The following is a 23129-nucleotide window of genomic DNA, read 5'->3' as shown; positions in this document are numbered from 1 at the left end:
TCTGACTCACTGCTCCCTAGCTAGCAGTTACCGATGCCTCAGCTGGGGCATCTGCAAAATAGGCATACAGCCAACATCAGAGGAGGGGGGGTGAGGCTTAATGAACATCTGTAAAGCAATTTGAGATTGAAGGAGAGTCTTACACATGTGGACTACCAGTTTGTGTTGTCTTGTTCCTGCATATCATTAGACATGAACAAGATCTTCTCAAGGAATAGGGGACCTAGATTCCACTGTGTGGCTGTTCACTAAGGCTGATCCATATTCTGTCTAATCCCAAGACAGCTGAATTTTAAGTCCTCTGGTTAATTCTGCTGGGGCTGAGAAGTAGCCTGCTGGTTCTAGCTCTGCCCATGCTCATGTCGCTGCCCACGCTCATGTTGTGGGGACTAACTGCAGCTACTCCTCAGAGAGCAGGAGAGCAGTGAGAAATGTGAGTTTTCTGCACGTATTTGGGGAACATTGTGTTACCTCTACAATGTCTGGTTGACCCGCCCATGGCAGGAGGTTGGACTAGATGATCTTTAAAGGTCCCTTCCAACCCAAACCGTTCTATGATTCTGTGACATTCACTTTCCACCTGGATCTGGACAGGGTTTTCTGCCATTTCGGTATCCGTGCTGTAAACAGCTCTTCATGCAGGAAATGTTAGCTGAGTGTCAGATTAACTAAATTGATATGTCAGCTAGAATATAATGTCAGATAAACACAGTGAATCCTTATTCTAGCTGTTATCACACACAGTATTCACACTGATCTCGTTGGTAGGTGCTGATTGCCCATCTGTGTTACCTGCTGGAGAATTTTTTTTGGAATAATGCCATTGTATTAGAAGTGAAATCCAAAGATGTGGCTAATGGCTGCTAACAGGTGTCTATAAAAATCTAGGAATAGAGCCAGCTATTATAAAATTGGGAGCCAACCTAATTTGCACCAAACTGTTACAGAAATCTTGAGCTAGATTATTTAACTTTTGGATTTAAGCATTGGTTTTATGTTAAATCATTGCTCAATGATTTCAGCTGGAACTGAGGGAGAAGTTCATCACACAGTATTTCTCATTTGGGTAAAAGATAGTAGTCCTGGGAGTGTACTAGAAAGAAGCAATTCCCATGAAACCCCCAAGGATATTGTGTGCTTGCGGCTGAAGGGGAGAGTGCCAGAAGGCATTAAGCAGCTGCCAGAAATTTCAGGAGCTGATAGAGACTTCAACAAGAGGAGATCTTCAAAATGTTTGATCTCATTTGGACAGACTCCCAATTGTAATGCTTACCTGAGCTGATCCTCACCATCTTCCCTCATCATTGACAGAAAAATACTTTTAAAAGCCAGTTTTATAGAAGAACTTGTTAGGAGAAATCTAGTTGTTTGTAGGTTCAATTCCAGCCAGACTAAGTGTAGCTGGAGTCCCTGAGTTTGCAGTTTCCTAGCAGGTCCATCCCAGCCACAGGAGATATCAAGTGCAGGAGGAAAGTGGACTGCAAACTTGCTGAGTCTGCCCTTTAGTATAAGCACATCACTGGAAGTCATCTGAAGGCCATTCTCTCGAACTCCAATCAGAGCAGCAAAGGCATTTAGAATATTGCACAAACACAGGGGAAAAAAAGTTTCTTCTGGAGAAACTTCAGACAGTTGGGTCTCAGTAAGTCTTTGAACAATTGAAGAAGCAAATGTTGTGTGTGCAGTGGGTATCTGACTGGGAATGACAAGTTTTCTCTTTCAAATTATAGCCATGAGGGTGATGTCATGCTATAATAAGGCATGCAGACATGCTGGGTCAGATTTTGCGGCTTCCAAAATGTAGAAAGAAAGATGCAAACATGAAGGGCAATGTACTCTGTTGGAATTTTTATTCCAGAAATAAAAACGTGGTACTTTGCCAGTATCTTAAAAGTGATTGCATAGACACGAGACCTTTCAGGTTTAGGCAGCATTATCTTAAATCCCATTTGAAATGTTTTGCTGATTGTTTCTTTTACTGTTTTCCCCCAGAAGATTAACTTGTGTTCGGGTCCTCAGAAAATGCTTTCGTAAAGCTGCTAATTGCAGATCTGAGGAAAATGGGTCACATGGAAACTCAGCACTTCCCTAATTAATACACAACAGCACATGCTCACGTCGAACTGGCTACAAATTCAGCTCTGGCTGACTGAACGCTAATGACAGCACCTACTGTAATAAGCCGATACTAGTAAGCAAAGCAAAACAGCCTGTTAAAATCCCAAATGGGTGATGAAAGTTCTACATCATCCAGACTATTTAATGTAATTGTGTAATGGCACAGACTGGCACTCAGCCTACCGGCATCCATTTAATTAGTAAATAAAACACTCTGAAGGCCTTGGCTATATCATGACACACAAATCCAGCTGATCATTCTTGACTACATGCAATAAAGCCAACCAAACTTTATGGTTGATGATAAAAGTCATCATGTGAAAGCACATGGTAAGATGTGCTTTATTTCTGGATTTCTTTTATTTATAACGCAGGGTTTAGACACCATTTCTGCTGCTATATTTAAAGAAACTTTGTTTTTCCTGTATTGCTTTTGAGCCATTTGGAGCTTTCTGTCTTGTGATGTCCACGTATCAGTATGTGACTGATAAGGAAGGCTACTTGGGAGGCTGTGCTGTCCTATTGCTAATGCAGTTCACAAAAGGGAGCTTCTATCGAAGGCTTTGTAATGCTGCAGAGGGGCCATCTGAAATGCTTTTTATAATGAATTCTGACAGAAAGAGTTGGCTGGAGGATATTGCCAGCCCAGCACTTGTTACTGTAACTAGTCAAAATGATGGGGTTTCTGCAATGTTTAAGCCTGCATATTCTTTTTGTCTTAAAAAAATTTATTTGACCTCTGTAAAAATCCTATTGTGAATTTAGAAGGTGTTTAGCCTCAAACGTCAAACAAGTTTTACATTGTATTCTTCTGAACCATAAGCAAAACTGTTTTGTTTTCTCTTCTTCAAAAATGCTAACCCTGAATAAATGGCTCACCATTCTTTTTTGTTTGTGATCTAATTAATCTGCATTTTCCCCTCAGTACCCTGCTGTGCATATACTTTTATAGTGCCGTTTCCCGCCACGGTCTCTGTAGCATTAGCAATAGGGAAGGTCAGTGCGACTGTCCCTCCCAGCTTCCCCCCAGGGCAGCACAGTAGCTGAAGCATGAGCTGGCAGAGGTTTCTGCCCAGCTCCAGGCAGAAGGTCACCCTGCTTGCAATACTTGATTTTCTGCTAGAGAGATCCCTGGGCACCATGTCTCTATGAAAATGGCATTTCTATGACTTGGGAGATGTTCCACTCAAGGACAAATGTTTTTAGCCGTAGAAGAGCAAGCTTAGTGTTACTCGTAGGATTAGTAGCATCCTTTTGTGACAGTTATGGTGGGTTACTCTGCCAGCCTTGGGAATCCTTAAACCCTTTCCATGATGAGCTTGATGACATCATCCTCCTCTGATTCTGTGTGAGCTATACATTTCAGATTTTATGGTATAGTTGGAAAGAATAGTTGTCATAGGATCCGTTATGGTTGAGGTTAGAAGAGACCTCTGGAGGTTGTCTTGTCCAATCCTCCCTGCTAAAACAGGGTTGCCTAGAACAAGTTGCCAAGACTGTGTCCAGATGGCTTTTGAATATCTCCAAGGATGAAGAATCCACAACCTCTCTTTCCATTAAGTCATATTTAAGGGCTATGATTTGAGAGGCAGATTTGACAGGAATGAAGTGTGAGGGAAGGTGGAGGGGAGAGGCCACCCAGTCTTTCCACATGCTGGTGGTTTTGCACCCAGAACCTGTGGATGGAGCACTGAGCTTGCTGTCCAGCAGTGGCACAGCAGGCCCTACCCAAGGAAGCCCTAGGGAAAGTTAGAAACTAGTTTCAGAGGCTGTGAGTAGATTATCAAGTCGTAAGTACACTGCAAGAGGAGAGGACCAGATGGTGCTGAGGACTGATGTTCACACATACACAATATACATTTTGGGATTTTACTGTGAACTAACTCTAGTTTGGTACCAGGGAGCTGAACGTTCATTAGTAGTTGGAGAACACTGAGTGCGCTTTTGGGGCACACCTTCCAATTTAATTTCAAGATAAAAAAAACATCCAGTTCAAAATCTCCCACTCTGTGATGTGACCCAAAATGTGTCAAGAATGATTGATAGATTTGCTTCCAAACCATACACTTGATGTGAGCTAAAACAGTAATGTAGATGCACCCAGAGAGAACAGCATATCTTTTAGATCTGTTAAGAGACAAGAGCAGAGAGAGTAGACACAGACATTGCCTAAGTTTTCTCTTCTGCAGATGATCATCCTTTTGGGTTTTAGGGGGGTTTTTTTACGTTACTAAGAGGTTATGAGCATCCGGAAGTGCAGAGGTCAAAATGCTGGTTGCTTGGGAGCAATGTTCCTAGGAATCTGACTGCTGTAAATTAAAACTATGTCACCTTTGTAGAGCAAGGAATTCTCAAATAGGCTGTAAAAATAGACACAAGGCATTAGTAAAACAAGTCTGAATTGAGACCATGCTGTTTGTAGCGTGCTCCTTCAAACTCTCCATTGTGGTGTACAGGACTTGAAGAATCTCACTGCCAGATAACCGCCACATGCTGTGCACTGTGTATAACTAGAGCGGAAGAAAAATGAGACAGGCACACCCTTTGTGACTTCCATTTCTTAAAAAAATATTTCTCCTCACTTTTGGTAATAAAAAGTTAGAAGTTTGAGGTTTGGATCTGCTTATTATTGTAGGGTTGCTGACTGTCTTAATTTTTTTAAGAACACGTAAATAGTTTCATATATTTGTATACTATGTATATATATCTTTTCTATAACATATCTACTAGACAGACAGATAGATAAGTAGATACTATAGAAAGGATTGACTCATTCTAAAGCCATTAACAGAAGCCGAACTGCCTCAGCTTCTCATTGCTATCCGGGCTTGACAAAGCACTTAGGAATTTTCTCTTCTCTCTCTAGCTTAGGTCCTTCTGTGTCTTCTGTTATATGATAAGTAGTCAAGAAACAGTCGTCAATTACTCCTTGTGACTTGCCATAAGGAATTAGGGAAGGATCTGTCCAAACGCAGAACTGATCTCAAGTCCTCCAAACACTGAACTGATGCTTGTGTTCTTCTGGTAGGAAAAATGGGAGGTTTATCCTTGGCCAGTAAGAGAGACCCTTTAATTGCCATTTTATCTGGAACCTGATCTTTACTGCAGGACTAGAATGAGACAGCTGCAGCATTTCTTCCTTTGAGACTGAACTTCTTCCCACAGACCAGGGAAAGCTCAGCTGCCTCCTCAGTCCTTCACTTCATTTGGGCACTTGCTTACAGATTATCTAGTTCTTCAGCTCTTCCCAATAGAGCCAGTGTGCTATTCCTAATAATAATCTGGTACCTTTGGCATAAATGATCCCCCACATGGGAGAAGTAGAAACCACAAAAGCAAGAGCCCAGAGGAATAGAAGCAAGGCAGAAGAATGAACAATGAGGCTTGGACACAGATTGTTAGCTCTGAGGTTTGTATTGATTTAGTGTCTTTAATTTTTAATTTGGAAGTGATTGCACTAATGTGTGAGCTAAAAGGGGAGGACAGAAGCAGTCTGAGAAAGCAAGAAAAGCAGGAAGGATGGGGTAGCGAAGTGGAAGTATTGCTGAGTGCAAGTGGAGTCTGGGCTCCAGGAGTCCATGAAGAACCTTCCTCTTGCTACGATGGGGGTGAAGATTTCAGCAACTGCATTTAAGGAGGATTCAGGAACAATGTCAAAGGTTGACACAACTTAAGAGATTCTGCTTTCTTTTTTTTCTTTTTTTTTTTTTCTCAAGCTGTTTGACACTGTTAAAAGACACAGTGGGAATATGCTTACCTAGGGTTTGCCACTGCAGTATTTTAACTCACATGAAAAGAGCAGTCTCTTGATTGTTGAATCCCACTGGACAGTAAATTAACTAAAACTTAGTTAATAAAATTCCCACTTCGTTGTTCACGTGGCAAGCTGCCATTTAAAAATATTCATTGGAGCTGTCTATCATTGCTGGGTTTAATCTTTCTGAATTCTGAACATGCTGGCTCTCTCGGGATGCTGAATGGCCTTTTTTCTGGTGCTCTGAATCCCCTGTGGCATATGAGCATATCTAACTCACTCCATGGGTGTCTAATGTCTGGGCAGGCCTCTTCTGTGTGCTGATTTGACTATTGCCCTGAGCAGCAGAACTGAAGGAGTAGCCCATTGAGTTCTAAGGATATATTACTCTACATAGCGCTTGTATCATAGAATGAAATAAAATTTAATCTATATCTGCCTACATGTAGATACTGTGCAGCACTAATAGCCACGTGACAACTGGTTGTCATACGTGGGCTTGATTTTGTTCTGTGGAAGCCAGGATGAGTTTCACCATTGTTTTTAATGAGCCCAAAAAGCAGGTCAATGACAAGCAAAAGTGCAACATTCGCTCTGAACAACTCGGGTTGCTTTTGTGTTGCTGTTCTGGTCCAGTAGTGTATAGCCTGAGCTGGTACTAGACCCACCAGAACGGTTGGGGTGTTTTAGGAACAACTGCCTTCTCAGGGCCTAGAGTCTTAACTAAATCAGAATCTTAACTAAAACAGATTCATCACTGACTTATGGGACCTATACCACTGTATCTCATGGTATCATCGCTAGAGTGGCATAAATGGAAATGGAGCCGGATTCATCCCTATGCTGCTTTTAAGTAGTTTTGCAGTGTGCTTGTCAATCTGATGGTACAGCAGCCTACATGTAGAGTAGTCTATTTTCTCCAGTACTTTAACAGAGCCACACTAATTATGATGGGATCCTCCTGGGTGTCTATTAGCATTAATTAAGGGATTGCAACTTTCAGATGAATAATCTTCTGTCTTTAGCAGACCCTGAGCAGAGTTATCAGGTACATGGAAAGTAAAAAGCAAAGGAGATATCAGGAAACATGAATTTTTCAGCATGGAGACAGGTGCTGACCCTGTTGTTTTCCTATCTGCTGCATGCTAAGATATGATAAAAGGTGAATTATTTTAATTTCAGTTTTAGCGTCAGATTCACATCTTCCGTTTAAAAAGCACTCAATCCTAGAAACAGTCAATTAGCCTTGCTGAAAAGGTACACTTCCAAACAAATGTTCTTTGCCAATAATGTACATCTGATAAACCTGATATTGATTATTTTATCCCTGCTGGTGGCTGGTGGTAGGGAGACAAAGGACGCTGAAGGGTGAAGGAGATTTTAGCATAAGGAGGACATGAAGATATGCTGAGATGAGTTTTTTAGTATTTTTCCTGATTTTGTCCCCTTTCACTGTGCTTCTTCCCTTGTCCTACTAAGGTTATACTTAATGGTAAAGAGCCAGGCTCATTTATCATACCTGGCACATGGTGATTTCATAGAGCTGTGGCATCCTGACGGTAACTCTAGCAGAATAATGCTGCTGCCTTCTACTGAGTTGCTTGCAAGTATCTAGGTCATTGCATCCATGCAATAAACCTTAGTGGGATTGTTCCTAGACATGGTGTAAAGCGTGATTAGTATACTCATGGAGATCTCAGTATGTGCTTGGTACATCTGTTTATCTTGCCCAGTGGAGTCTGTAGGCTCAACTCTGCCTTGGGGAAATTCTCTGGCAGCCTTGCCAGCTGGATGCCTCACAGTTATCTTACCCTCAACCTCAGGAAAATAAAACCTGCTTGCTGGGCCTGTGGTGCTGTTGTTAAGAGCAGGATCTCTTTTCCTTTGTGGCATCCTTGAAGAGTATCAATCACGTCTTGACTTTTGACCTTTCCATTTGAGTAGCAAGCTGTGTACTATGTGCAGTAAAAAAGCAAATTGTTTTTTGTTTCAGTAAGGGTGTCTGTGCATGCTGCACCCTAGCTTACCCTATGCTGACCTTGCAAAACCAGCATTTGGAGCATTGTTTATACAGCTTCCTTTTAGCGGGTCCTCGGCAATGCTGCACACATCTTGCAGCAGAGATGTGATAGCACATTAGGTGGTTTGTACAAGCTATGAGACTAGACTGACTTTGAGATCCAATTTCAGCTTTTTCCACTGTTGATGATGTAGACCCTTCCAAATTTGAATACTGACTGGTTGGGAACCCACTGGACAGAAATACTTTGCCATTGGTACCTGTTAAACAGATATCAAGTAGTGCTTTTACTGAGCAGGTCATAACATGTAGAGCAACCATTCCTGTTGGCTGTGTCATTTCTTTCACACTGAAAAACACCCAAAATCCATCTCATTTTATGTGGGGCTTTTTTAAAGTTTTACAATTTATTACTTTACCTTATCTCCCCTTCCTCACCCTATCCTTTCAGATCCTGTCAGTTAATTGGATTTGTTGCCCATTTTAAAGGGTATTCTGTTATTTGAATGTGTTCTACTTGCAGAAAATAGCTTAATCAAATAAGAAGCACTTGAGTGCCTGAAAGCTTGTCTATTTTTTCTAAATCTGGTCTGTGGGACTAATTAACATTGCTGTTTCTAGCTGCTCAGCAGCACAGGCAAAAATGATTTTTGCTGCTTCAAAAGTGAAGGCTTGTGGCAAAAAGAGGGCCAAAGCTGGGTGAAGAGTTGAGATGGGGAGATCTGCAGGTCTGCTACCCCTGTGGAGCCTGGAGGGCTGAAAGAAGTAACTCCACCAGTGGGAGCAGATGCTTTCTGCTCCCTTCTTTGGAAATACCCTATGTGTTAGCTCATCGCTTTTCTGAAGCAGCAGCCACCCTGCCTTGCCAGGGCTCTGGCATGAGCAAGGTCAGTAGAAGGACAGTCTGGAGAAGAGGAGGCTGAGGGGAGACCTCATCGCCCTCTACAACTACCTGAAAGGAGGTTGCAGAGAGCTGGGGATGAGTCTCTTTAACCAAGTAATAAGCGATAGGACAAGAGGGAATGGCCTCAAGTTGCACCAGGGGAGGTTTAGACTGGATATTAGGATGCATTTCTTTACAGAACGGGTTGTTAGGCGTTGGAATGGGCTGCCCAGGGAGGTGGTGGAGTCCCCATCCCTGGAGGTGTTTAAGAGTAGGGTCGACATAGCGCTGAGGCATATGGTGTAGTTGAGAACTGTCAGTGTTAAGTTAATGGTTGGACTAGATGATCTTCAAGGTCTTTTCCAACCTAGATGATTCTGTGACCCGGGCTGTTTCACTTCTGTAAGCAGTGTGGTGCCCTAGGAGACCATCCATTTCGCCTCAGTCTGAAGCCAGCCTCCATCTATGAAAAGAAATTACTTTGTATTGTGAGCCTTGCCTCTGTTGTATCTCAGCTACAAGAGCAAACTTAGTCAACACTGAAGAGACTAGATGAGAGCAGTTGGCAGCCAGAATTGATCTAACAGAAGAGTGAGAAAATTATAATCAGTACTTTAGGATCATTGGAGGCAAATTCTCTAGGTAGGTGGTCATGTCAAAGAGTAGCCTTTTAAAAAAGCCAGTTGTTTTATTGATGCCCCATTTCTTGAATATATTCTGAGAGTGGAGGGTTAATATTCTGGGCATAATATAGATCAGAAAACAATATAGTTCGTTATTTGTTCAGCTTCAGAGAGATTTTTGTCTCTAGTAAAAAGAAAAGGGAGGGGGAGTGCGGGGGTGTATTACATGTGTTGTGTGGCATGCATTCAGTGCTGTAATGATGGTTAAATAGTCTTTGGCCTTGGAAAACAGCCTGAGGGATGCCATGTTCAACTTCTAGCTGAACTACAGCTTACATATGAATGGCATGGCTGTATTTTGACTACATTATTGATTTTCTCAGGATTACTCCATTGAGGCAAATGAACAAACTTGGCTTTCATATTAGATGCTCAGCAGCAAGCAGTACGCAAAATACCCATTTTCAAAGTAGTTTGTTTATCCTCATATTTTTTAATATGTGTGGAACTATAGAAGAACAAGTGGCAGTGTGTGCTAAACCACTCAAATCCTGTGCCCTAGACAGTGGACAAATGGCTTAGTAGTTTGGCATGGCATCTGGGAAGAGTTAGAATTAACCAGTGCTTTCCAGAACTGTCACAACCCACTGATTCAAGAGAAATGACACTAAAAATATTTTCAACTTTTAAGAGTGGAAGGTTCATCCTAAACAGAGGCTTTTAGTTTGATATCCTAGCATTTATATAGCACATTGAAGGAGTTGGTCTAGTTTTTAACCACAGGGCTCCTAGAGACAGTTGAAACATGCTCTGCTCTTGGAAAACTCTCTTATTGCCCTGATGCAGGTGCCTTGCTATGAACGTAGGCATATGCCTTATGGTGTGTCTTGTTTACAAAATTTGGCTCAAATCAGGCCAGCAATTCACATACTCCTGTCTCTGTTCCCAGTGCTGTACTGTTGACACTGACATTTTAGACTCATCTAACTCACATAACTTTGGAGAAAACAAAAAGATGCTCTGGGCTAGCAAGTGAAGTCCAAATGAATCTTCATTTCCATACACATTTCATGCCTGCAATGGTATGGTAGGGTTAATGTCTTCCCAGGGTGTTTGAGAAGCCTGACTAAAACGGTGCTTCATGGTTTAGGTTTGTTTTTTTTTTTTAAGGGCTGAATACAGTAAAGTTTTAGAGCTTTTTTCTACCGTTTTCTCTCTCTTCTTTAGACAGTATGAATAAAGTGAGAGACAAAAAACTCTATCTGCTATAAACTGTGATCTAAAAATTGCGGGGGCTGATGTGGATGGCTGCTGGCAGCATGTTATAAATGTAATTTCTGTGCTGGAGTGAGGGTGCTGCTAGTGCGGTCCCACCATTACTCAATACCCATGATTGTAATATGCTAAAAAAAAATACAGGGGCTCATAAGTGGGTGACAGGAGATGAAAATTAGTGAGGAATTTCACTAGCTGGCTGCTCATCCCGTTGCCTGGTCCTTGGTTGGCGTTTGGGTTGAATTACCCTGTGTTTTGGGTACCTCACTACCCAAGGAAGGTTTCCTCAAATGAAGGTCCCTCTTCAAACCACTTCCAGAGGGGAAGGGAGGGCTGGCCCAGGTGGGCACGCAGGACCCCAGCAGCTGGGACCTGGGCACAGGTCGCCTTCTGCCTGCCTCTCTGGGCTCCAGCTGCCAGAGGTGCCATCAGAGCACTCTCAGCTGTTGCTGTAAAGCTGTCTAGCTTTGAACCTTTATTTCCTTTCCCTAAGAGTAGTTGTAATGGGATATTAACTGGATGCTCAGGTGGTAGAAGCTGGCATCTTCCCACTGAGGTCACATGAGCTACACTGGTAGAGGCCCAGCCAAGAGCATCCAGTTTGTGTAGGCCTGGAAATTTATTCACAAGTTGGTAAAATGGGGCCCTGTCAAGTCTGAAGTTGGATTTCCAAGTCCTCTGGTCACAGATGAGATACACAACTCCTTTTGTTATGAATGTAAACTCATACTGTGCAACAGAGTAAATTTCTTTCTTGCATGATGTCAGCACATGGACAGTAGTGTTACAGGGGATGCTCAGCACAAGTGAAACCACGGACATTGTGAAAGGTTAAGAAACGGAAGATCATTTCTGCTTGTTTCAAACCCATTATCTACAGTTGTTGCATATCTAATTATGCTTTTATCGTGGCTGTCAAAACTGTTCATTGAGGAGAAAAGAGCATTTATGTTGAATGTGTTTCTCTTTCCTGTCTCAGGTTATACTTTAGCTAGGCCTAGACTGGATTTGTTCAGATTATAAATAGATGAAAAAGGAGATGAACAAGAGAATGGAATCCATAACTGTGGGATGAAGCTGATCCTGCACTCTCAGAAATTTCCCAGTATATTTTTTTCCCATTGAAAGGACTGATTTCCTAAAAATTGAAAAGTCTCCCCAAAATTTGTTGATTCCAATTTAATTTTTTTGATAGAATCAATCTGAACTGTTCCAGTCAATTTTAAAAATTTCATTCTAAACTTCATCTTACTGAATGGTTTCATTTTCCTGTTGGAAATAATTTTCCTTTCAGCAGAAACATTTTTCTAAAGTAATGTGATATAAGAGAATGCAACCTGAACAAAACACTTCCACTGTTGTTGAAATGAGAGCAGGATTTTGATCAAATCGAAAGTAATTCCTTTTTGTTTGATGGGAAATTTAGTGATGATTTGGAGGTTTGCCTAGATTTTAAAAATACCACAAATGGTTGCCAATTGGAATTTTGACTTAAGACTATTTGTTCCCTTAGAAAAAATTTCAATTTCAACTTTCAAACAAACAGTATTCCTGATCCTGGAAGCAGAACTGACATTGACAAAATCAAAATGGTTTGCAGGAAGAACAGCAAGGAAATTTATGCATTGGGCATCTTGCACAAGGAGCAGGGGCCACACCATTTTGCTCAGTCGAAACATAATTCAGTTACTTTGAGCCATGTAAGTGCCAGGCTAGAGGAAGAGGACCCAGCCACACATTGGCCATATTCCCTCTGAGTCGGGTCAGGGGCCCATGTCATACTGACCGAACATTGCCCATTCGCTTACTTCTGGAACCAAAGATGCCCATTTTATTGCACTCTCTGATCTGCTGTTCACTGGTGCTGGCAAATTGTTGTTTTTATTTTTAATAAATAAATAAATAATTAAATAAAGCAACCCAACTTTTTAAGGCTGTTCCCTCCCTGTTTGTGTGCAGAGGACTGCAGATCTGTGTGCGATATAATGAAGGCCTAGGGGAGAATATTAGCACTTCTGAAAAGAGCTCAGGGAATTCTAGTTTTTGCTCTGACAACTGAAGGCAGAGGAGAGTTTTTCCTTTCATGTTTGTTTTCAGTACATAAAGTGATTGAAAGCAGTTTCCCAAAGAGGAGGATGGGGAGGGAGCACTGAAATTTTTTAGCATTTCTAATCTGCTGCCTTAATTTTGGGGCTGCTGTACTCTCACATGGAGTCAGAGTGAGGAGCAAAAGATGGGGACACTTGTTCTGCAGGCACAAGTTAGAAAAGCCCATGTATTGCAAGACTGACCACTGTGGGGATGGGGAGGGGCTGCTTTGGCTGGACCCCAGCACCACCAGTGTGCTGAGCCTCGTGTGGGCAGGCAACACAGGGAGCAGTTGGGGTCATCCTACGTAGTACCACCACCCCAGTGGCCACCCAACTCCCTCTTACAGCACCTCTGGCCAGCGGTGGGCTGAGCACCATGGGGCTAGCCCCAGGGTCAGGAAAGGGGAAGCACGGACAGGAGAGGAAGAAAGCAAAGAGGAGGATGGGCTGGCAGTTATTTTTCCAAGGGATGCTCTCACATGAGCTGGGGAGACCACCTGGATTTGGATCAGTTTTGCACTTGGAAGAAAAGCACTCAAAGTCACCAGCACAGATGGAGTGGGTAGAGACTTGCTGTAGCCATGATGGCACACCAAAGCTACACTCCGTGTAACGCGGGCCACTTCTATAATGCCTGCACATCAGATTCACTCCTTAAGTTTTTAGTTACTTAAGTGGTAATACTAGAGTGTCATACATTCTGGGATGGAATAAACCTGAGTTGTCCCTATAGAGAAGGCAAAGCAGGCATCTGCAGCACTGCTGCTCAGCTGGTAATGGCAAGGCAACAAAACCAAAAGCTAAAACTTGTGGGCTCTGTAGAGCCTGCCCAGATGCTTGTTCCTGTCTGCAGTATTTGTCAGGAGTAAAACCAGTGTAATACCTTTTGCCCCTCAAAGTAGATATTTTAGAGAAATGGATACTTTTATGATTGGTACTGTTAGGATGAGGTTGACTGGATCCTGTGCTTTGGCCATGGCTGCCCGGGCCCTCCCCATCTGTGTCCTGCAGCGCTGGCTGCACCATAAGTGTTCACTGGAGAGGGACTACAGAGCCCAGTCCAGTCCCTGGCTCACCTGGGGCTTCACTAAATCCTAATCCAAGCAACTCTCCTGGCCCAGATCATACGGCATGTTGAGAAGTCCCTCAAACAACTTTTGGATCAGGTTAGGACTGAGTCCAGAGCCCCTCTAAGGTAACTATGAACCATGCCTTGAGTTTTAGTTGGGTCTGCATCGGGCTGTCTGCCTAGTCCAGCTGCAGAGAGGAGCTCAGTTTCCAGGATTGTCCATCTGAGACCTTTCTTGGCACAAAATAACTGAGAGGGTATTGCCAGGAGAGCGGAGCCCTGTACCTCCATCTCACTTTGAGCTCTGAATTGATCCACTTGTTTTGTATGGTGCAGATCAGGAAGGTTACAGGGCAAAACCTGCTATTGATAATCTCTTCTGCAAGCATGGAACAATTTCCCCTACTTGCTGTCTTCTGCTTTATTGGACTCTGGCCGAGAGCCCCTTCACCTGTGTACTGTCAGTAGATACTAGTCCATGTTATTCGCTTCCTCATGCAAAGTATCTGTCTTTGGTATACAGTGCATTCGAAATGTGTAATTGTGGCTCTATTTCATAAAAGAAATTACCAAAAAGCTACATGAAGCTGGATAGGATAGCCACAGTTGCTCTCACCTTTTGCATCAGGTTACTTGTTGAATTCAGAATCAACAGCTTCGGATACTGAAATACCTCACTGCTTTTAGTTAGTTCTTAATGAAAAAGGAAAAACAACGGTGTGTGTTGACATATGTACAGCACAGAGAGGACTAACAGCAGCCAGTTAATAATCTTTGTCTCCCTCACTGCTGGCACGTGTTTAAAACAAATGCACACAAAAACCATCCCAGGCACGTGTGCTCACAGATGTCTATGCACGCAGGCATGGTTTAGCATGAAGAATCACATAAATTAGAAGGATTATAATTACTCTTTTTAATCCTTTCGCTTTGAACAAACAATCTTTAATCAGGAGACGGGAAGCCTGTTTAAGACCTGAAACGTAATCCAAGGTCAGAAGCTAAGGGTCACCGCTCTCGACTGTGGACTGAACAACCAGGTGTGACCAAGAGTTGTAATGAAAAGCAGACTCTCCCCATCCCCCTGAGCACCCGAAGGGCACCGTGGCCGAGTAGGGATGCAGGGCTCAGCATCTCACAGCAGTCTGGCACTTGCAGAGCCCTTGAGGCTGTAACGGCAGCTGCAGATGGGGGGGGCACATCAGCACCTCACTCCCGAGGAGCAAGGCAAGCAGTCACGGAGAGGAGGGGTGTAAAAGAGCAGGAAACTAATGAAAGCAGTTCCCCTCTCCAGGGATAATTGGGGAGGGGTTAGAGTTAATTAGTTTATATGGGTAACAGAGGTTAATAGGGTTCTTGTTTTGGTTTTTCTCTTCCTTTGATGGAGTGTGTCAGTTGTTTAAAGCTAACAAGCTGATGAGATAAAAAGCAAATTAAATATGTGATCCAGGTGTTGTCAAAAGTTGAGGTAGAAGTGTTAAAAGGAAAAGTTTAGAGCTGGATAGAAAAAAAAAGAATATGAAAATAAGGTGTACATGTGAAAAAAAAAAAAAAAACCAAACAAAAAAACCCAACCCAAGCCTTGCATTATTTGTGACTCAGGTATTTAACTAGTGGACAAAAAAAATTCAAGAATGAACAATGTAGGTATTAAGAACAGCCTTCCTGCTGCCCTCATGCATAGCTTTTTATTAGTGTACTCCAAAGTACTGCCATACAGCTTGCTGTCATTGAGTTCCTCATCAATAAACAGGAGACTTGAGTTCAGTGTCTTGTTCATGAGCTCTACAACACTTTTTCTGCCTAGTCAGAGTGACCGACTCTCTGATGTCCCTAGACTCCTTAACATATCTTGTAGCTATGTGAAAAAGTTTCTGACCTGTACCAGATCTTGAGCAGAAGCCTTCCAGCAACACTGGGAAACTGCACACAGTCAAAGCTCTGGTCTTACATATGGCACCATGGGGATGTGAAAACTGGCTAAAATTTCCTAATGATGCCATATTCATATAAAAGTCAGTAAGAAAAGTCAAAACATCTGTAACAAACTTGTTTCACCACCTCTGTCTTGCTGAATCCTACATGTGCCCTCAGCTCCTAGTGCCACTAAATTTTCAGTGAACATTTCTAAGCTCTGTTCCTCCTTTTCACCCCGCTATCTCTATTTTTATGTTTACTGACCACTGTTTTCCACTCCTACAGTCATCAACTGTTTAATCTGCAACTATAGATTTGAATATGACCAACTTCCAAAACCTTCTCTTTGTAGACATACCCATAAGGTCTCTGCTTAGGAACAGCAGTTCACCTTTCACTCTTAATGTTAGCAGGTCAGTTTAGAAAGGAAATGTCCACACTGGAAAATGTTTAATGGGAAGGGAGTTTCCACACCACATGACTTGTCTTTGTAGATATAACCAGCATCCTTCCTAAGAGTTTGGGCCAGTTGCAAGAGCAGAAATGTATGATTCAGTGCCCTGTAACCAGCAGGAGAATTGCACCACAGGTGTTGGAGGGAGTCACAACCAGCTGGCCAGGCAAATAGCTTGTGTAATGAAGGAAATTACCAGTGAATGGCATGAAGGTGTTTTATCCTGTGTATCATTAAGTTCTGAGGTATTCAAGGATGCCTTGTTTGAGCCTGCAACAGCAGAGGGAGAATGGCACTAAGAGAGAGCCAAAGGTACTGAAGGAGATCCATGGGCATACAAAGGCACTGAGAACTGACAAGACCACTGTGGGAAAGCTTGTTAGGAAAATAGTCCTTTTCTAAGCTGCACGTACTGCTGGGTGCTTCTAGTGCCAAAATACTTTGTAGACAAACCACTTGGCTCTTTTACAGGATTCATTAAGTTGGAGGCTAGCATAATCTGCTACTGCTTTTGCTGCTGCCTGGAGAATAATTTTAAAATATCCCCCCAAGAAAGAGAAAATATGAAAGCTCTGTATGCAACATCTCTGAAAAGTGAGATTTGGAGCATCAGCCCATGAGCAGCAGAGATGTTTGTGGCCAGCTCCAGCTCTTTCCTGGGACATTTATTTTAGTACAGTGATATAGTTCAGATGTGGGGAAGGAAGAGGAGACAGAGTTCCTCTCACAGTCACCAATAACTTGGGAAGAAAGTCCCACCACCCTGTCAAAGGCCTTAGTCCCCTGTGTTTCACAGTTCCCCTTGCTCATCAGGGCATTAGCAGAGCAGTACAATCACTTCTGCTGCAGCCAGTCTGCAACTGTCTTTTGGCCCATGTTCCCGAGGGGGAGCAGACTGTCAGAAACACTCCAGAAGAAAGTAGCCCTGAGTTCATAATATCCAGACCAGGGATATACTTTGAAAATGCAGGGGGAGTGTATTTGTCATCAAATGTAGAGGAAAAAAGGTGGAGAGGTGATGGAGAACTTGTTGCCACCAACCATCTCTTACCTTTTGTGGAGAAAGTTCCAACAGCAAATTATACCAAGCCAGAAAAAATAAGGGACCAAATATGCTAAAAAGCACTGCTTTCACTTGCAAAAAAGTCTGTTTAGTACATGTTTATGGAACTTGTCTTAGATGCTCTAAAAATAGCCTTGCAGGAGCGAGTCTCCAACTCCCTCCAGGAAACCCTACACATTCCTAACATAGAGGAGCAGTTTAATCCTGATTTTCATAACAATCAGAACAATTATTTTTAGCACTTTTAAAAATAGGCTTCAGTTGGCCAGTGCTGAGTTGTCAAAGCAAGATATGGAAGATGGGTCACTTCACAGGAGTGTGGCACAAGTTGCCAGATTTTGGATGAACAGAACATCTGACAAGAATATGGTGGTTCAGATGTCTCAAGAGGTGTTATGATAAAGATTTCAGGCAAAGCTTGTGGGGAAATGATAAGACAGAAAAAAGGAGTGTGAGGAACATCCTGCAAGTGATGACGGGTGAGACAGAGGAATGGGACGTGCTAGGGAGCAGTGTTGAGCCTGTGCAAATGAGAGCAGAACCAGAGCACCATGCCTTCTCCTGGCTGAGGCACTGGGATATCTTCAACAGGACAAATGTTGCACAGCCAGATGAAAAATTATAAGGAATATAATAGGGTCTTGTTATGTCATGACAGAAGCCCAGTTAAAACCCTGTCCTAGTGAAATCCAAAGCAAATCTCTCATGGACTTAGGTCATCCACAGTTCTGTCATCTGGACTCTGACAGCACTGACTCCTGTGGTTTGTAGATGGGTCTTGGAGCACAAAGATTTCACAGGCATTCCTGTTGTTGCCCATTGAAACAGATTTCCCATCTATTCGCCAGGTTGTGAGCAGAGCTGTGCATCCTAAAGCTTTTGCGAGGAAGTAAGCTGTGCTTGGCAGCTGGCTTCTGCTAGCAGTACTAAAGCTCAGGTCCAAGTCTGGACCGAGTGCTGAATGCCTGACAGATACAACACTAGATTCCCTGGAAAGACCCACCAGAAGTTCATAGCCTAACAGAGCACAGCCTCAGCATTTGCTCCCTCCTCTGAGGGTTTATCTCCTATAATCATGTGTCTCACACTTTGACTCCTAGTGCAGGCTAGTCATCTGGGCTCCCTCTGTGGTCAGCAAAAAGGACGGAATTTCCAGAGGGTGACTACTGCCTTTCTAAGAGGTCAAAAAGCCTGATGTACTGTAGGAGTCTGGGCCGCGCTGGGAGAAAGTTAGTGCAGACAGAAGAATGCAAGGACGAAGACAAGGCCAGCAAAATAAGGCTGGCAAAAACACACAAGATAGCAGATAAGTGAGAAACACCTGTGGTCAGCAAAAGCACACAAGTCTGAGCAAAACAGGGTATGAGATAAGGGAGTTTTGGCAAGTTTTGGGCTTTACGTGCTAATTGCAATTAACCAATGCAAATGCTTGTGGAGGCGCGTGAACAGCGCGTGTAGATGACCTGTAGCCTATTAGAAGATAGATGAGTGCGTGTACGGAACTTAGTAGAGTATAAATGTAACCAGAAAAGGAATAGAAAAAAACTAGAACAATAACTATAATAAAAGATGGACGACCTGATCATCACATTGGTGTTGCATCGTTTCTGTTCCCGCACGGAGAAATAAGGACCCCGGCTAATGGTGACTCCGACAATGTACATTGCTGAGAACATGAGGGAAGACAGGAAAACAAGTTTCCTAAGCTGACTTTGCTGATACAGAAAAGAGGCCGTGTTAACTACAGTCCAACTCTTACTTAGGATGATCTGTATCATATATTTGTAGCTAGCTTTTCCCGAACATAAGTATCTCCAATGATGCTTTAAACAGCTACCTTACTAATGTATACTTCCCACGCACCATTTTACTGATCTGCTCCAAAGGGTGCAGCTGGAAGATCTCAATTTGGCTGATATGCCTTGAAAGTGATGGGATAGTGCTCATCTGTCAAACAAAGCTAGGAGAGAGAAGAGATGCTTATCTCTTACAGACAAAACACCTGGCTGTCTGGCTTTGTGAATGCTAATTTTGCAAGCTAAAAAAAAAAACAAAAAACCCCTACCATTTTTCCCAAAAACTAAAATAAAAATATTTATATTACATTTCCATCAACCTGTATTTCGGTTATGTAGAATGCAACTTAAAATCCATGGAAGAAGTGATGAAGAATTACCTTCTTTTTCAGTGGTTCTAAAGATGTCTGCTTAGTATTCCCTTAAATATGTTTACTTAGTATTCACTTGTGAGCTTTTTCCTTTTTTTGGTGTTTTGTTTTCAAGCATTTGTAGTCACATCATTCAAACTAGGCTGGGTACATAAAATCCCCCTTAATAATCTAAGTTGTCAAAACTAAAAGCATTTTGTAAATTACCAGAAGAGCCTCAAATTGAACAATGATGAAAATATTGAGGTGTATTTGGTATGCTGTTGTAAACATGCCTTGCACATGACTCAGCAAGTCTCCGTTATTCTTGCCTTCTGTTTTTCATGCAGTCCTTTGCTTCTACTCCCCCAAGAAGACTGATTTTGATAGGAAGTCTCTGAGAAGTATAGTGCCTTATAAAAATAGGTCTTCCTTATAAAAATAGGACTGATTTAGTGAAACACAACTCTGTCCTAACTGATGTGGGTAAACTGAGATTCCTTTCCAAAGGGAAGCAGATCATATGGGGAAGAAACCCCCCTGCTTTCAGAAACAGGACGTTCTCCTTTGCCAGTTAACATGCTACCACTTAACGTGATCATTTGAATTCATAAGGGGTTTTGTAGGCTTTGGCAATGCTCAGTTTCATACTTACTGATACTTTCAGCTGTAACTTCTCCACCATCAGCTGTTGTTAAGATAGTTCAGTTTAGTGCACAGTTAATGAGAAAAATAGGATTTTGTGACAGTTGCTGTTTGTGTTTCTCTCTTTGCTTCTCATTTAATGATCAAAGACCCAAAAACCTCTGGTACAGAAGTAGCAAGCTGCGGTAATCAATTAAACAGGAATGAGTAACACTGCCTCTGTTGGGCCACAAAGTCATGGATGTTGGTACTGCAGGTGGGAACAGAGATCTATACCAGAGCTGACTTGTACTTCAGATTTAAAGCAGCATCACACCTAAGGCTGAACATTAAAAATCCCATTGGACTTTGCAGAAGCAAAAGGGTAATTCTTTGCCCTGAAAATAAACTGGACCCCTGAATTCTTGCTGGGTTTGCCTGCCTGCTGACTGCAGAGCGACAGGGCTCAGTCCTTGGGGGTGCTGGATGCACGCACCTCTCTTGGCGCTGGTGTGGTTGATGAACACTTGCTGTAACATGGAATTGGAGCCACAATCTTCAAACATAGCTGTTGCCTTGCATCTTCCCAAAGTAGCTCATAAACAATTACTGCCAAAGTCTTGGAGGCTAGCTAAATATTAGATGTTTGTAAGCTTAATTGCAAACTGGAGGACAGTGGGCAGGAGGAACGTATGGCGGTACGCTAACAAGCGTCATTGTCAAACCACTCCAGCTTTGAAAGGGAACATTAAGGTATCATTTACTCGGTGCCCTGGCTTCCTATGGAGCACTGCTAATGAAAGACCTCTTTGTGTGTGCGGTCACTAACTACAGAGAACAGTCAAAGACTTTATGGACATAATCATAAAAAAGAGAGCCTGTAGGCCAGAACTGATCCTACAATTAGCTCCTGTCTGTGTGAGTGGAAGCACCTGCTTTTGCTGTGGTGCCTTTCAAAACCAGAGACTTTTAAACCTCTGTCTGCTCCAAGGATTGCTTTTTCCCTTGAGGGACTTGCCCATGTTCCTTCATGTGCACGTATTATATACCAAGCTTGGTGGAAAACACTAAGAGAAAAGTGCAACAGTAGGCAAAGACAGGCCTTGCATCTTCATGCAAATACTCATCCACTTACTAAGGGCAGTATTTTTGCAGAGGGGCCCTGCAGACTTTGCAGAGTGACTGACAATCCTACAGATCCGTGGCTGTATGACATGAGTTTTCAAACATCTGTCTCTATCCTTTCCTTTTCTCTTCTGTACAAATGGTTTGGTTTGCAACTTTGTTCTTCCTGTTGACTCTTCTTGCTCTGGTAACAGCAGCCCATGACAAGAGCAGGAGGTGTTGAAAACTGCCGCGAGTGGCTCATGCCAGTGCGTCAGGACTGTGCCTCTGGGGCAGACTGTATTTCGTGGCTCCCGTGCCTTGTTTTGGAGCTGCCTTCCCCTCAGGATGACAAGCAGAGAGCATGCTGATGTGCTGCAGCTCAGGGTGGCATGTGTAGAAATGCTTGGGTTATGAAACAGGGGGTTGTCAAGCTTTGGTTGCACGTGTTAGTTCAACACTCATGAGAAAACAGCTAAACAAACTTCTACAATGAGAAATTATATATATATTAAATATAAGTAAAAGACATGCATAAGCCCATTTTTAAATGTACCTATAATGCACACAAAGGTGACTGAAGAGAAAGCAGTGTAAATTTACAGATGTTTTTGACTTTTCAGCCATAGACATCTACTGTGATGATAGAAATCTGTTTTCACGCTAAATAAATCAGTACCACCTCACACTTTCCTCAGGTATCTGAATACTTCAGTTGTTTCAACAGCATTCTGTAGGTTTTCAAACCTCTGATATTGCTCAACAAATAGTGAGCTGCATGCTTAAAAAAAGTCGGATTGGTAGGAAAACCAACCTTGCCAAAAGATATCTCTTCTAAAAATCAGAATTAATTTCAAATGTCTTGTCACCTTACTGAGTTATTTTGCCGTTGACTGCCAGGAGAATTTAATTTTCCAGTTTCAAGTGAAATTCCTCTAATCAAATCAGGTCTGGGCCTTATCAACAGGTAATGACATTCGTGGAAAAGATCTACTTACGTGTACAAGGCAAACCTCTGTCTAAAGGCACAGTATATAGCTGGGTGTAGTTAAATAGTACATCTGCCATTACAGGTTCACTTCCTTGCATTCACTGCTGGGCAGGCTGGACTGGCCTCAGCAACAAACTCCTGAGTACTTAAATACACTGGGCAAGCTCAATTTCAAAGTTTAAATGTTTGAGGATAAAAATGGGATAAAAAAGTCCCACAAAGTTTGGCTTCCTGGGAGAGGACCTTTTGTTTGCTATAGAGGATGCCTGAGCTTGGCAAAAGCTCAGCAGAATTGAAAGCAAAGACTTTCAAATTTGCATTACATTACAGCCCATCTGACTTTTATGTTCATTTAAATGGATTTTTAAATACGTACCATAACCCACCTGTCAGTGAGGTGGTTATTTCACAATTAAAAAAATTAAACCACTCCAACAAGGTGGTCTTTTGCCTCCAACAATGAATTGATAGTGGAAATGAGGGAAGAAAGAAGACATTTATTGCAGTAATTGCTTAATGCAGTTGTTTATTTAGTTCCTGTGGTGTAACGTGAATTAGAGGGCTGATTACTGATGGTTGTCAGTCAAGAGAGAGGAAGGAAAGACAGCTCTCACAGCTGGTGGCCTTGCACCTCTGGGAACAGAAGCTCGATCTGTCACAGGGCACTTTTCTGCACCTTAGCATATAGATTGGCATCTACGCTGTGGTGGGCAATCTTTGAGCAGGAGAAGCTTTGAATTAGGCAACTGAGATGTAGGTCAGAGCTGAGGCAGTAGCAGAGTTTGCCAGAGGTATATTGTATAGCTCAGAAATGGGCTAAGTTAGCGCGCACAAGCACTAAAATTAATACTCTAGAAAACTCAGGGTGTTGGAAATATCCAAGTGATGCAGTAGATGGGATTTTAAATAGCCCTTTGGAGTTTGGGAACATATATAATCAGCATCATGAAAGAGAAACAAATCTGTACACCTTTTAAAAATGTACAGTGGTGTAAATC

General features: G+C 42.5%; 1 protein-coding gene across 2 annotated transcripts in view; it reads left to right on the top strand.

Annotated features, from left to right (window-relative positions):
• Positions 1–23129, top strand: part of NHS (NHS actin remodeling regulator) — a 269188-nt gene that overhangs the window by 162285 nt on the left and 83774 nt on the right. The window lies entirely within an intron of this gene.

Source organism: Strix uralensis, chromosome 2, assembly GCF_047716275.1.
Source record: "Strix uralensis isolate ZFMK-TIS-50842 chromosome 2, bStrUra1, whole genome shotgun sequence".
Taxonomy (NCBI): domain Eukaryota; kingdom Metazoa; phylum Chordata; class Aves; order Strigiformes; family Strigidae; genus Strix; species Strix uralensis.
Note: the sequence above shows the minus strand (reverse complement) of the source record. Positions and strands in the feature narration are given on the sequence as shown.